Raw genomic sequence first — 12,850 nt, forward strand, 5'->3', positions numbered from 1 at the left:
CGAGTGGGTGGAAGGCAGTCGAGGAGGTTGGCTTGTTGCAGTCTAGGACTGCTAGGGTCGACAATTCTCCGAGCCGAGGGAGCTTGACCAAGTTGATAACGGTAGTGGCGAGCTTGTAAAGCTCGCGGTCGCACATGTAGGCGTGCGAAAAGGTGCTACCCATAGTGATGACGTCGTTCGGTCCTAGCATCTTCAACTTGAGGTAGGTGTAGTTGAGGATCACCATAAACTTGGCGCAGCATGGCTGCCCCAATATGGCATGGTAGGACCCTGGGAAGTCCACCACCTCGAAGGTGAGGACCTCCGAGCAGAAGTTGGCTCGGTCGCCAAACGTGACGGGTAGGTCGATCTACCCGAGCGGGTATGCCTGCGTTCTTGATATCACGTCGTGAAAGGGATAGATCACTGGGCGGAGCTCTGACCGGGGGATGCGCATAGCGTTGAGGGTGTCGCCGTAGAGAATGTTGAGGTCACTGCCTCCGTCCATCAGCACCTTGGTGAGGCAGTTCTTGTGGATAATGGGGTCGATGCCGAGCGGGTTGAGACCTGGTCTAGCGACGTGGGAAGGATGGTCCCTCTGATCAAAAGTGATTGGAGATTCTGACCAGCTAAGCAAAGAGAGGACGGCCATTTCGGCGATGCATGCCTCTCTGTAGCGCACTTTGTGCTGGCACTTGGAGTAGATGGCATCGGCCCCCCAAAGATCATGAGGCATTCCTTGGGATTGGGAAAGCCATCCCCATCCTTGACCATCATGCCTCCTTTCTTGGCCGCTGCCTCCTTGCCCTTTCCTTCTTTCGGTCCACCGGCCTATCATAGAAAGCGCTTGAGAAGTTCACAGACCTAGTAGAGGTGCATGATTGTGGTAGAACCGCCTAATCTAATGCCTCTCAAGAGTACTTGTCTTCCATTAGACACTAAGTACTCAAGGGAGAACACTAAATTATGCAGTTCCATCGAGCACACCCCCGAGAGAGAACCCAAAAATCCACATTTTTCTATCAAGATCACAAATGAGAGATTAAAGCTTACAACATTATTAACCATTTCTTACATCACTTTCCCTGGAACATCAGAGTATAATATTTATTGTTTATAATAGCGGGATATGATTATGTTATCAAAGTTACAAACAATTTAATTTAACAGCAGAATATAAACATGTGATCAGAGTTACAGCAACAATAAATATCTATTCATGACATGATGAAACATTGATATATAAACTATGACAACATATTGTAAAACTTCCATTTGTAAAAAACATTTAGTAAGAGTTATAAATAAAAATTATGATCGCAGCGCAAAGGAATCCTCTCTGAGCCCACCAGGAGGAATCCACACACAAGGGTCAGCTCTAGCATCCACCTGTCACCTGCAACAGGGAGAAATAAAACCCTGAGTACTCAATTGTACTCAGCAAGACTTACCCGATAGGAGGAAAGAAAAGACTCCAAGGGTATACAAGGCTATCTGGCTGGTGGGTTTATTGCATCTACAGGAGCATTACTAAATGTGCGTCTTTATATTCAATTTTATTAGCAGTCGCATTAGTTCCTTAACTAACCATTCTATGTAAGCACCTATGCTACTTTCAAGCAGGTGGTAAGCAATCAGATTTCCTTTTACCATCCTTCATCTTCTAGTTCTTACTACGTTGCTAGACTATAGACAAATCGTACCGGAACGTCGGTGATTCACGAATCAATGCCCCCAGTTAGGTACCCTGAAACACATGCCCCGCTTATACCCTAGGCACAAGCAGGCCCAACCCACTACCCTCCTATCATGGGGTCTAGGTCCCCGTCCAAATTGGGACTCCAAGCCCCCGCCCCTGAGTCCCAGACTCAGTACGGTGCAAGGACCTCCACCCAAAAACCACCCTGATAGTCGGTCCAAAAAAAGCTGGAACCCACGACAAGAGGGTAACAAGTCTTCCCTATGCCCATACCTAAGTATGTGCTCGGGATAATAAGTCTATGTCCTACCTAGAACCCAATGCAATGGCTAGTCCTTAATTGACACAGGCAGGGAAATAGTGTAACCAAGCTATGCCCCGTAGGCCGCAGGACACAACCTCTTACACCCACCAATACCCATATCATATCCCTGTCCGGTCTCCATTTTCCTTTCCATAATTTTATATATTCCAAGTGATAATAATACAATAATATATTTCCTATCTCTCGCGAGTGATAGGCAACCACTCGACTTCTATCGGAGTCCTATAGCATAGCAATCTACACGATCCTATCATACTAGTAAGACTCATAGGATATATATATATATGCAAGTGGGTTTCATTCAACTCCTTAAAATTTAATGCACAAATATATTTTAAAGTGCAGAAAAGTAGGGGTTATGCACCGAGGCTTGCCAAGGTAAAATATAACCAAAAGTCAGTATTCCATCTTTGTGACACGATCAACGAGACACCATCTTTTCTGATAATCCAGATGACTCCTTGATCCATCATCGTCCCTATTGTGGTATGCAAAGCGATGCAGAGATGATGCAATAGTTAATTAACTAAGGTGTTAATTAACCAACAGTTAAACAACAACTCTTAAAACCGAGTACATATTACGAACTAATAAGCTAGCTCTAATGACTAATGTTCTAATCTACGCATCAACATCGTCAAGAAAGGTGTCATTTCCCAACAAGTGCTTTTAGTTATACAATTCCAAGGTGTTAACAAGTGTCCTAAAGTACTATCATAGTAATAATATTCTAAGGACATACATTTTATATTTCTATTTTCTTTTAATTTTATTTCAAGCATTAAACTAGTATTCACAAGATAAATTAATACTCTAGTCATCCAGTACCTACAAAACATAAAATTCTTACTAGAGTACAAACATAGCAAAGTTATGCTACTATAAAAGTTTCATAGCATTTGGAGCATAAGAACTATTTTAATTACTTACAACAAACCCTAGAGTAATTTTTAAGACAATTATTTTACACTCAAGCATATAATTTTATGTGTTCACAGAGTAGTACAATCTGTGTAGAGTTCAACAAAACTAGATTTACCCTTTTATGATTTTTATTTGATTTATTACAGGTTTTACAAGTTTCAGCCATTTTAAACAAAAACTAGAAAAAGAAAAGGGCACCTGGGCCGGCTTCGGCCAGCTCGGCCCACGCTGGGCGACCAAGAGGCCCAGGCACACACGGCCTAGCCAGCTAGGGAGGCGGCCCACTGACGCGCACGCGACAATGGCCCAAGGCCAGCTGCGGCCAAGGCCCAGAGGGGCACGCCACTTATGTAGAAAGAACCCTGCAGTTTTACCAAATCGATCCATAGTCTAGAATACACTATTCATGTGAGTCACGTATTTTACACCTAGAACCCTATACTCATTCCTATTCACACTTTCTCACCTTCTCTTTCTCCCCAAACGCAAAGCACAGAACAGAGGAAGCAATCCGCCGGCCTATGCGGTGGCTCACCGGTGGCGGTACAATCGCGGGGCGGCGTGGGAAGGTGCGTGGACCACGACTGGACCAGGACCTGGCCGTGGCATAGACTAAGCCAGAGCTCAGCACGGCAGCCACATGCGACCGTGGCAGGGAAGGCAGTGATGGGCGGCCATGGTGCACCGGGGTGGCTACAAGACAAATCGGCTGGTGAGGGCTAGGGTGATGATGCCGGTGTCTAAGCACAGAGAGGGTAGAGCCGTGGAAATAGCAGTGGCTAGCTCAAGCCCTACGGCGACACCAGTAGTAGGGTGGTGATGGCCATGGCTCCGCGCATGCGTGAGGGGAAACCGAGTGACGACGGGAAGGAGACGCGGCACGGTAGCCCAGCAACGGTGACCGAGCTCGGCGGTCTGGCCAAGGCGTGTGCGACCAGGGAGCCTCAAGATGCGGTGGCGAGGAGCGGGGAAGGGGAAGGTAGCGCTGCAGGCATGGGCTTGTGATGTGGGAAGGAAAAAGAAGGGGCGGTGCTACGACACACGGAAGAGGCAGCGGTCCAGAATGGGCCATGGGGGGCCACGTGTTTGCGCGTGGGAGGGCCGGCACCGGCGGTCGTGAGGCGCAGCATGGCAGCACGTGACCACGATAGTTGTAGTAGAGAGAGGAAGAGCGAATGGAGGTAGGGAAGAGCAAGAGACTCATGTGGGCTCACCACCAATTTCAAGCATGAGGAGGGGGCATGACATGACAGCGCAGCGTGGCCGACAGAGGTGCGACAGTGCCGCATAGGAAAGGGAGTGGACATAGCATGGGCAAGAGTAGGGCCACGTGCTCTCCTTCTGATGCCCCAGTGCAATAGACTGGTTCAAGAAGCATGCTCGACCATCTTCCTTTAACGCACTCTAGAACAAGGGCACGAGGGAGCATGCGCACCTGGCGCCTACTGCGCTCATCCAGTAGTGGCAGTAGCACCAAACAGAGCAGACGAGGGAGAGAGTGAGCGGGAGGGCAAAGATTAGGATAGTAGCATGGACGCGAGTGAGGTAGTTCAGGTGAGCAGCCAAGATCGCTCACCACATGCGTCGGTTCACGAACAGAGCGCCAACAACATGGTTCAATGCGTTCTAGCAAAGTTTGGTCAATTTTTGCGTGAGCATCGTAGCTCCAACGTAACCACAACCCGAACCATGTCCTAGTATACGCCCTAAAGCAACCGATCATGTGGAAAACATAGATGTAGTGCTTAACCATTTTTGTTGGAAATTGAATGTCAAATCGACATTGTCTACTATCATCGTTTCCGACTTAGAGAGAATAATAACTTAACTAGACTACAACCTTTAGCGATTTTGCCGTAATTTTTAATATGCCTAAACCTAATTAATTCCAACCACTCCGCATTTCATACACTAGTCCATACATCATGCTAACTCGTAGAAACAAAATGTCTAGGAACTAATTAACCCATTGTTCAATATAATTTGCCAAAATGACACTTTTAAACATAAGTTAAAATTTTAAAATCCAAGAAATCATTTTGGTAAATCCTCTTAGGTCTAAATCTTGGTGCTAAGCAAGCTCGTAACACCAAGGGTGTTACATTGACGGGGTAGGCGTGGTTGGTGCATGGACTCTCCATGAGTTTGTCGAAGTGGTCGGGCTAGCCCTGCTAGGGCTGCTTGCCCGCGTGATCGGCCGCGGCGACCAAATCGGAGTTGGCCCTTTGTGTGGAGGGGGCCTCGTCTTGGTCCTCGCGCTTGGCCTTGCCCTTGTCCTAGCCTCCACTAAAGACCGCTCCGATCGCCTCCTCGCTGGAGGCGTGATTCATGGCAACGTTGAGCAGGTCACGAGTGGTATGGGGCTTCAGACAGCCGAGCTTGTGGATCAAGTACTCATAGGTTGTCCCGGAGAGGAACACGCTGATGGTGTCCGCGTCAACGACATCGGGAAGGGAGTTGCATCATTTTGAGAACCTATGGATGTAATCCTGCAGGGACTCATTAGGCTCCTGCTGGCAGCTCTTGAGGTCCTAGGAATTCCTAGGGCAGACATATGTCCCCTAGAAATTCCCGATGAAGATCCTCTTGAGATCCGCCTAGTCATGGATGTTGTCAGGTGAGAGGAATTCGAGCCATACTCAAACATGCTCTCCACGCAGATGGGGAGGTATTGAATGATGAAGTGGTCATCATTCACTCCCCCAGCTCAACAGGTGAGCCAGAAGTCTTTGATCCATATATCGGGATTCGTTTTCCTGGTGTATTTGGCGATGTTGGTAGGTGGTCGGAAGCGCTGTGGAAACGGTGCTTTCTGGATGTGACCGCCAAAGGCCCGTGGTCCTAGGCCATCTGGGCTAGGACTCCGGTTGTCCGATCGGCGACCATGCCTAGGGTGCATTTCCCTGCTCCCCTCGATGGTTCAGCCAGGGCCCGTGCTGCCTACTCTCACCGCCCCTTGATGAAAGTGATCATCATGCCGGGTTTGATGTCGATTGTTGATGACGCTACAAGCATCTCGGTTCAGCTCAAGCCATTCATGCACAGACGGTCGGTGTGGAGCGGGTGCTGGGTCAGGCCGTGGTGCAGCTACGGCCTCCTGTTCCATGCCCGGTGACTGTAGTGGTGAGCAGATAGAGCGGTTTGACTGGTGCACCCCCATTCCCCTAGTGGGGAGAGAGGCCACGAGTCAGTGTCACGACACAGAGCTCTCCGCCTATTGCATGACGGCGATTTCCACCAGTGCCCGGAGGTTCCGATGGATCGCTTGCTCCTGAGGGTCGTCAGGCCTAGAAGGCCATGCAGAAGCATCGCCACAACGGCGATGTTCTGGCCAGCCCGAGCGAACTATGGGGGATCATCCCCCCCCTCCCCCATCAATGATGTTGCGCTAGACCTAGCGGGCATGACCCTAGGCGCCACTGATCGAGTTTGGTGTGCGTGGCGCAGTGTGCTACACTAAGCACATTGGCGCAGGTGGTGGCTAGCTCTACCACCTTTGTCATAGCTCCTCGTCGTGCTCCTGTGCATACATGAGGGCCTCCACATGAGGGTCCAGAGGGGTGTGAGTCTGTAGGAGCTCTACTACCATCGACGGCTATCTCAGAGCGTTCGCCATAGTGCACTCCCAGGACAGAGGGTGGCTAGGTGCCATGGCATCGCCGATGCTGGAGCCATTGCTTTCAACCTCGTCATCCACGAGGTCATGGAAAGAGGCGGGAGTGTAGCCCGCCATCCCACAAATTCAGATGTGAGAGGGGGTGGCGTCAGCATCTTTTGGAGCTCCCACGCGTACGTGTCCATGGGGGATGCGAGACCATAGGGGAACCGGTTGCATGGCGGTCACAGTGGGGACAACAGGGTTCCTCTGGAGAGTCGGTGGAAGATATTAAATAGCGAGTAAAGAACAATATGTACGTTACTCACAATGGGGTTTGAGCCCAGCGTGGGCTCAGAGCGAAGCGCAGGTGTCTCATCATTGAGGTCACCAGGTGGCCTAGAGCCGACGGAGGGCGTGTGGCAGAACCTCCTAAATTATAGGGCCCACATGCACCTGTCATTGTCCGATGACTTCTGACGACTATGCATATGTTCCCGGTAACTTAAGAAGCCTATCGGGTGTCCTCGGGAAACCCAAATCATCCACGATTTGTTCCGAGCAGGATCCATCACAGAGTCATTGTAGTATTACAACAATTTATTCATTAATATACATCAGAGTAAAATAGCGAAAGTCTTACAATAACTTAGTTACAAAACAGTTGTTTCACAAACTAAGTACGATTATTATTACAAACCATAGTAGTGGAGTAGCCTAAGTAACATGAAACGAAACACGCAATTTAAGTGCCCTGCCCAAGGGCCACACATTCACTCGACACCTTCGATTTGGACAACCGTCATGCAGCATGGTCCAAGGCAGACCTGCCCATGAGGCTCACCTGCAATAAGGGTTAAAGAACCCTGAGTACAAAAGTACTCAACAAGACTAAATCGACGTATAAACAGAGAAAACTCAGGAATGCAGGCTTGGGGATTCAAGGTAAGGCTTTAGCAAGAATCAACGTTCTTTTGCGTAAAAGCTCTATCATAATATTCTTTCTTTCAACATATAACCCTTATCAAGATCATATATGAATCTGCCATGATCCGTATTGAGATCATGAACTTCATATCAAACCCTTTTCTCAAATCTTCCTCGAGTTTCATTTATTAACTACGATGATGAACAGTGAGTTGAGTCTCCATAACCGAGGAGCAATGACGATTCGAACCGATTATAACCCAATTGGGGATTCCCAACCACACGACATATGCAGGTCCCTGACCTACATATACCAACCTACCCTCAGATTCTCTAAAACAAGAACGGGTCCACGCCACCCAAGAATATAGTACTCTACCAATCCAGCCCATTGCCACGTGGGTACACGCTACTCTCGCCATCTCTCCACTTCCAGTATGCGAGTAGCCATTCTCGTAATAGAATAGCCGAGTTAAGGCTTACCGGAGTATGTGGCTAATACTACAAAGTCTCACCTCATGCAATTCAACAACGGACGGTTCTTAACCGACACAGGTGGAAAGAACCCGCTCATAAGACACCCAAGTCTTGTGGCTCTCATACACCGAGTCCGCCCGGTCTAGATTTATTACTCCACATGATTATACCTCATGATAGCATAAATAACCAATCGTATCCAAAAATCCATTTATACCTCGTAGGTGACCGCTAATCACCTGACTTTTATCTGTCTAAGCATGGCTAAGCATAACTGGACCTTCCCTAAATAGAACCGGTAACAAGGTTGATATGGAAAAACAAGGTTGGTAATGCATCAATTAGGTTTCCACTCAACTCCTAATCACATAATGTAGTATTTAAAAGCATAAGCGATATAAATTTGTAAAACACAAGATAGGTTTAAATGTATCTAGGGCTTGCCTTGATTGTCAGAAAAGTCCGATCCTAGAGATGTTCCACAGATATCAAACCCGACCTCAATAGGTGGATTAACTTCCTCGACAACTTGGTTGACTACCACGTTCTCACTTTCGTTTACTACACGTAGTAATAATGCCATGTTTAAAATGATGCGAGATATAAAACATGATGCTTGACGATGGATGCAAAAGTTAATAACTTGAATACAACTTTCCTTCGCGATATAGTTACAAGCCAAAAACTAACTAAACCTTTTATAAACTCAAACACTTACTTTAAATGCCAAGGATCATTTTATGCTTATGACCTAAGGTCATCACTCAATCCCAAATTCAAACAAAACCTAAGTCATTAAGAGTTAATATTTGTTTTTATTAATTAACAATTAATTCAAAATTTATGAAATAAATCAACTTTTTCCAATTGAGCTCAAAATTTTTGTGAAGGCTCATCACATGATAACTAAGTGTAAAAACGATTCTCATAATTTTTGGATAATTATACAAGCCTAGAAAAATCATGAAAACCCATTTCTTAATTAATTTGAGCAAGTTTTATCACATTCAAAATGTACTGAAAAGTAACATTTAATATTTTTCCTAAAACGTTTACATCTCAGAGAGGTCACACAAAAATTTTCATAATTTTGGGAGCTCTATTTAATTCTACACAAAATAAATAAATCACAGCACTATTTAATCATTTCAGCAAAATAGAAAAAAAATCATTTTTGCATAAACGGTCACTGACATCGGGGTCCCACCCGTCAGTGAGAGCAACGTGACGGTGAGCCTCTGACCGATGCATTCTCGCAGGTGGTGAGGTCTCTAGTGACGGGACTCAGACCAACATGACCTCCTTGACATTGCGCACACACCGATGGCACAGGTTAAAGCTCTAGGTCACTGGAGCGACCTTGCCGGCGACGATGGTGGCTCAGCGGAGCATGGCCGACGTGCGCTCAGTGATCTACAACTTCACCGGTGATACAAAGGTCTTCAGCATACTCAGCAAATCCTAACGGACTTAACCAAGCACTTAATCGGTCCAACAACGCTTTACAACGCAAGCAGCGATGAGCGCAGCGGCACGGCGGAGCAAAACTCGCCTGTCCCACGGTCCGGTGGCTACGGCGTGGTAGAGACTAAAAAGACCACACAAGCATGATTAGTGGCTCACCCCAAAGCTGATGCACTCAAGAACGACGGCTACGATGAGTCAGAGCTAAGTCATTGACGTTGGAGACGATGGCGGCGGCGTGAACTCACGGCAAAGCTCCGTTCTGGCAAAAGCAAACTGCCAAATGATGAACGATCAAGACTACGAGCAACACTAAATCATGAGGGTCATGAAACAATAAACAGCGAAGTGAGAAGCCCACCAGAACTCCATGTCTATGGTGGAGTGGATCGCGGTGCCATCTCACCGGAGAGGAGGAAGACAACGTTACGTCGGGCACTCCAGGGAGAGAGAGACTCAGCTAGATGGCTCTACGGGTGCACCAGGCAAACATGATCATGGTGGTGATACTAGTTGGAGACGGGAAGGCTTAGTGGCTCTGGCAGGAGCTCGACGGAGTAGGGCGGCGGTGACGGGAAAACAGAGGAAGGAACGGATGAGGACGACGATGGCGTTCCGGCTTTATAGGATGGCCAAGTGTCGATGAAATATGGTTGGTAGTCTACCTAGGGGTATGTCCAAGGTAGTAGATTATCAATAGACAGATGCGCAAGCTACAAACAAGATGGTGACGCAAGACAGACATAAGGTTTTATCTAGGTTTGGCCGCCGTGAAGGCGTAATACCTATGTCCTGCGTCTGATTGTATTGCTGTATGTCAATGAGAGATAGATGGATCATGATAGATTATCTCTGCTAGGGGACCCCTACCTCTCCTTATATACTCTGGAGGAGGTTGGGTTACAAGTAAAGTAGCCTATTTGGTACTATACAATAGCTTACGGTGCATGCCTTAACCTTATGGGCCGGACCACCCCCGATGGTGCGGCCCATGTCTTGTCTTAAGGATACCGGGGGCCATACCCCCACAGCTAGTCCCCAAGCCTGACAGTAGGTGACGTAGTCACATGGTGCCAGGGTCAGAGAGTAGAAAACCAGCCAAGTAGGCAGCTAGTCCCTGGCCGTAGCCTCGAGATGAGAACAAGCACATTCGCTGCAAGGTGAAGTGTGCCCACTTAGTCCCCGAGCCGGCTGGAAGATGAAGAATGAATCTTGTAGCAGGGTCAAAGAAAAAGAAGTCTGAAAGCTTTGCCGACGTCGTCCGACATGCGCGTATCAAGACCCCAGACGTGCTGCCCAAGATCAGCACCCTGATCCGAACAGCATGGAGCAGCTTGATAGCACACCGATGAGACGTAGCAAGATCCAAGCACCGAGGAGTCCCCGGTGTAGGTGGCGATGACCGAGCATCGAGGAGCGAGGAGCGAGAAGTCCCCAGCGTCGCTGGTGATGACCGAGCACCGAGGAGTCCTCGGTGTAGGCGGCGAGGTCTGAGCACCGAGGAGTCCCCGACATCGCTGGCGATGTCCGAGCACCGAGGACCGTGGAGTCCCCGGCAGCTAGTCCCTAAGCACCATGTATTATGTTATGACACACCGTTTGATCTTCTTCGGCTAATGCGGTCTGTCTACATGTCATCTCCAACTGGTTGAAACATTGACCAAGCAAATGTGCCAGTATTCTGGTTAGCATAGGGAGCAGTAGACCACGATTATAGCCGAAGATTCTGGTTGTCTAAAGAATGCATGGTGCTCTGAAGAAAAAAGAAAAAGATTTCTTTCCTGATCAAGTGTGCCCACTTGTATTTCTGATAAGAAATGTAAGTGACCCTTGTACAGTAATAGTTATGGCCAACAATCAGAGCTTAGGGGTCGATAAAAATAAGCACATTCACCGTAAGGTGAAGTGTGCCCACTTAGTCCCCGAGCCTGGTAGTAGGTGACGTAGGCACGTGGTGCCAGGGTCTAAAAAGAATTCCTAGTTAAGTTGAGAATCCAATCGTCATACAAGCGATACGAGCTGCACCGATAGGTGCATCGTACCGATGTAGTCCCCAAGCTCGCTAGAAGGCGAGGTATCAGCCTTGTAGCAAGGTCTAAGTGTGAAAAAATATCCCAACTGTATGCGAGTCGCCAGTCGCATGTAGTCGAGACATGAAGGCCCCGAGCTGTGGTCGAAGAGTGGTCGAGGCAGTCCCCGAGCACAGGTCGAGGAGCGAGCAACGAAGTCCCTATGCGTAGCTCAAAATTCCTATAATATAAATATGTAGAATGGTAGTACATGATGTACAAAATAATAAATTATGGAGAAAAAATTAGCGGTGAAGAAAATAGCGTATGACGCTCAACAATCATTTGCAAATGAGCATGATGTGATAAAGTAGTTGGTGCTTTGTAAACATTAGTGTTAATGTGAAGTTTGTGTTTATACTTAATATAAACTGCCCGACCAGTTAGTATGTAGCTGAGTCTCCAGCCCTAGCTAGCCCGTTAACCATAACGCGGGGCGCGGAGCCCGTGCACGTGTAGGAAGAACAAAGCGTCGCTAAGGAGCCGCTGTCGACCACTCATAACACAGAGGGCAGATGCTCATGCACGTGTAGGGAGGAGCCGGAGATAGGGCCATCTCTGGAGACATCGAGCGTCAACATGACTGGTCGAGGATTTGCATTAAGTATAGTTGTATGTTATATTTAAGATTGTATACATGGACAAACATTATTTGAAGAAGAATCATGACGAGAATGTTGTGGAGAAACGTTGTAATGAAAATTATATTAAATATAAATATTAGAAGTGTACTTATCTTTGGATAGAAATCTGGTCGATGGCGATAAAGTTGTCCGGTCCTCGTGCTTTTTGGCCTGTCGTGACAGTGGTCGCGGTTGTCATAGCGCCGTTCTTTATGGCGATCATCATTGCGACGTGGTCTGGTGGTCGAGGTGGTCGGAGCTCGGCAGAGCCGCTCGAGACGTGGTCGACGTGGTCCGTGGTCGATGTGGTCGGAGCTCGGTGGAGCCGCTCGAGACATGGTCGACGTGGTCCGTGGTTGACATGGTCGGAGCCGTAGCTAACGCCGGTGAAGCAGTGGTCGACACAGATTGGATCCGCGCCTCCTCCGTGGTCATGGCGATGAAGTTGTCGGAGCCAATGGTCCAGGTGATCTGGCCGATGGTGAACATGAGGCCGTTCGGCGTAGCCATGGAACCAGGGATGATGACCATCTTGTTCGTCTGGGGAGCAGTACGCACACCCCCTACCTGGCGCGCCACTGTCGACGAAATATGGTCGGCAGTCTACCTAGGGGTATGCCCAAGGTAGTAAATTATCGGTAGACAGATGCACAAGCTACAAATAAGATGGTGATGCAAGACAGACACAAGGTTTTATCTAGGTTCGGCCGCCGTGAAGGCGTAATACCTACGTCCTGCGTTTGATTGTATTGTTGTATGTCAATGAGA

This window comes from Miscanthus floridulus, chromosome 8 (genome assembly GCF_019320115.1).
Source record: "Miscanthus floridulus cultivar M001 chromosome 8, ASM1932011v1, whole genome shotgun sequence".
In the NCBI taxonomy this organism is placed as follows: domain Eukaryota; kingdom Viridiplantae; phylum Streptophyta; class Magnoliopsida; order Poales; family Poaceae; genus Miscanthus; species Miscanthus floridulus.